The sequence below is a fragment of the Pinus tabuliformis genome, chromosome 4_2, assembly GCF_031772625.1.
Source record: "Pinus tabuliformis cultivar Carrire ecotype Pingquan chromosome 4_2, CPIR1, whole genome shotgun sequence".
NCBI lineage: Eukaryota > Viridiplantae > Streptophyta > Pinopsida > Pinales > Pinaceae > Pinus > Pinus tabuliformis.
Window position 1 is genome coordinate 1,176,236,373 of NC_142304.1, and position 3,780 is coordinate 1,176,240,152.

The window sequence follows — 3,780 nt, forward strand, 5'->3', positions numbered from 1 at the left end:
CGCCCCTTATACAGGAGCAACTTTGGCTGAATACTTCATGTATAAAAAATAACACACATCAATCATTTATGATGATCTCTCCAAACAGGCACAAGCTTATCGACAAATGTCTCTTCTATTAAGAAGACCACCTGGCCGAGAAGCTTATCCGGGAGATGTTTTCTATTTGCATTCCCGTCTCTTGGAAAGAGCAGCTAAATTAAGTTCCCAGTTAGGTGAGGGGGGTTTTACTGCTCTACCAATAGTTGAGACTCAAGCTGGAGATGTTTCAGCTTATATTCCCACTAATGCAATTTCCATTACCGATGGACAAATATTTTCATCAGCCGATCTATTCAATGCCGGGATCCGACCTGTTATTAATGTGGGTATTTCCGTCTCTAGAGTAGGATCTGCGGCTCAGATAAAAGCTATGAAAAAGGTAGCTGGAAAGTTGAAATTAGAGTTAGCTCAATTTGCAGAGTTGGAAGCTTTTGCACAATTTGCTTCCGATCTTGATAAAGCTACTCAAGATCAATTGGCGAGGGGTCAACGATTACGTGAGTTGCTCAAACAATCTCAGTCGGCTCCTTTGATTGTAGAAGAACAAATAGCTACTATTTATACCGGAACAAACGGATACCTGGATATATTCGAAATAGCACAGGTGAGAAAATTTCTCCTTGGGTTACGTTTTTATTTGATAAAAAATAAACCTCAGTTCGGAGAAATTATACGTTCTACTGGTACATTTACAGAAGAAGCGAAAGCCCTTCTGGAAGAGGCTCTTAAGGAACATACTGAACTTTTTTTACTTCAAGAAAAAAAATGAATATTTGATCATTTGGTGGAATTATTCAGAACAGTAAAAAGAACTAAAGAATTTGTTCCATTCCAATCCAATAAATTGCACAACAATTTATAACAATTGAAGAGTATTACGTCCAATAGGATTTGAACCTATATCGAAGGTTTAGAAGACCTCTGTCCTGTCCATTAGACGATGGACGCTCTTTTTTTTCTCTTCCCTTTTTTTTATTTGAATTCCCTTTGGCATACATTGTCCCGATCTACCTTTTTATTCACACTGAGGTTATAGGATAGGAAAAGAATGGAATCTATTTCACATTAATTGATTTTGAGTGAATCGTGAAATTATGTTATATACTTAATCACTTTATATCTACCTATTCTATATCTATCTAGATAGATATAGAATAGGTAGATATATGTTAGCGGGTAGTGGGAATCGAACCCGCATCGTTAGCTTGGAAGGCTAGGGGTTATAGTCGACATTTATTATTCGATGTCTCTAATTCAGAACCGAACATGAGAATTTAATGTCATTCGGCTCCTTCATGGGAGATAGAGAGTGGTATGAGGGAAGAAGCGGAGTATTTATATCAAATCTTTTTGAAAGGAATTTTCAATTCCTTTCTTTCTCCTCTTTTTTTTTCTAATAAAAAACCCTAATTTATTATCGTACCCATGGCATCTACGTCAGTTTATTCTCTTTTTTTAGTGAAGGGCCCAAAATCGTAGAATACTTACTCACTTTCTAGATGATCCTGATAGAAAGATAAATTTGAAAAGTTTAAAATAATCACAAATCTTTCTAGTTACTTCGTTCCCTATTTCTACTGATTCTGATCCCTAGGAGAACAAATTCCACCGAGCTCGAACGAAATGCCGATAACCCAAGTAAACCAAAATCATAGTTCTATAGCTATTCGGCTTCAACCTGAGGTCCTTCCATCCATAAGTTGAAGGTTTAGTCACGATGAAAAAATATCTTCCCCATAGATCTGTAATTTATCTAACCTTTCAAACATTCTGTATCGCTATCTTGGAACCAAAACTGTGTTTATCTTTCATCATTTCAGACCCAGATTACGAGAAGGTATGCTATTCCTCGGTATTCATAGGGAAGGTTTTGAACCTATCTGGAAATAGAGCTTTAGATGGATCAAAGATCCATGTAAAATATCCTTCAACTATTCGAGTTGATAATGTAACGAATCACACTTTTACCACTAAACTATACCCGCCACGATCTGATTGTAACATATGGATCGATCTTTTCTCCAACCAATAGGAAGATGAGGAGTTATCAATCAACCTCTATTGAAATTTTATATCAATCATTACCTCGTTTTCATCATTACAATGAGCCATCTCCAGAGATGGCTCATTGTAATTATAGATTACCTTTGCGAATTGCTGATAAAACAATAACTAAAGGGCCCGATACAACCATCAAAGTCAGAACAGTGAGTTGCGCAATAACTTCTAGATCCATTTGGTTTTCTTTCAAATCTCCATCAAATTTCAATACCAGAGTAGCTTATATATTCATAAGCCAATGGGTCAGGTTCACTTACTTCTCCTCCGTTTTTTCCACTTCTTTTGAAGACTGGTAATTTGAAATTACCAGGTATCCATAATACCTCTGATATGTTCAAAATTGACAAAGATCGAGTAAACTATATACTGATCCTATAGTAGCAGGATGAAGAAGACTATTATTGATAAAAATATAGTGGTCCTCCCCCCATATTAGTTGTGAGACTTCGTCATAACAAATGTTTTGCCTAAAACCTATCATGACAGATAATTTTCGTCCTTGAAAAAGGGTTTTCATCTTGAAAAGATGTGGATCATACGATGAGAAATGGACACCTGAGCCTTCTTTCTTCGTGGGAAACATGAGCCCTTTATCGGACTTAAACCGATGACTTACGCCTTACCATGGCGTTACTCTACCGCTGAGTTAAAAGGGCCCCCTCATCATATATGAATGAGTGAGTCTACTATGGTAGATGGACAACAAATTGGATATGGATGATCCATCTATCTTTATAGATATCAAGTTGAGAACATATATTATAGTAGCTCGTAGGGTAAGGATCGCTATACTGGAAACTCCGGGCTGAGCTGATACGAAACGGATGGAGAAAATTTATGCCTGAGAGCAATTGCTGAAATATGTTTGTATTGCTAGAAGAGCCAAAGGCTCAACGGGTCAGGTCCTATTGCAATTACTTGAAATGCGTTTGGATAATATTCTTTTTCGATTGGGTATGGCTCCCACCATTCCCGGAGCTAGACAATTAGTGAATCATGGACATATCCGGGTCAATGACCATATGGTAGATATACCAAGTTACCCTTGCAAACCTCAAGATGTGATTACTATAAGAGATCAACAAAGATTGAGAGCTAAGAATATGGAGCCATTCCAGTTTATGGCTCTTTTTCTTCCTGGAAGAGGAAGATCTTTCTAAAATGAATTAGAAAGAATTCAATTAGAAGATTAGAGGAGTTGAGCAAAAAGAATTCCTTGATAAAGAGAAAGAACAACCTAGAATTTCTAAAACTAGAATGGATAGAATCCTTTCTTCTCTCTCGGAAATAGAAGAGAGAGAATTAAGGAATTCCGGAATTTGGATTCAAATGTGGAAGGAAAGAAGTGACGGAATATCCGTCAATGGGATTGTGGTGTGTATAGTTTAGTGATATTGACATCTTGCCAGGAACCAGATTTGAACTGGTGGCACGAGGATTTTCAGTCCTCTGCTCTACCAACTGAGCTATCCTGGCTCTTCCTATTAGGTTCAGGTGGGCAATCTGGCGAATAGACATCCACAGGAATTAACTTATCTACTTTTCGAACGGTACTATAATAATCTGTACCAAACATTTCTCTGTGATAGTACATGCTCCAGGGCAACTACATATTTTGGTTCCGACATTTGAAATATCACTACAGAAGGAGCCTTTTTCATGGTCACAGTCCCCGCT

General features: G+C 37.4%; 1 non-coding gene across 1 annotated transcript; it reads right to left on the reverse strand.

Annotated features, from left to right (window-relative positions):
* Positions 1-3,506: 3,506 nt before the first annotated feature.
* On the reverse strand, positions 3,507-3,579 carry TRNAF-GAA (transfer RNA phenylalanine (anticodon GAA)). The gene has a single exon. It is a non-coding gene; the product is annotated as a tRNA-Phe (tRNA).
* Between the last annotated feature and the right edge of the window lie 201 nt (positions 3,580-3,780).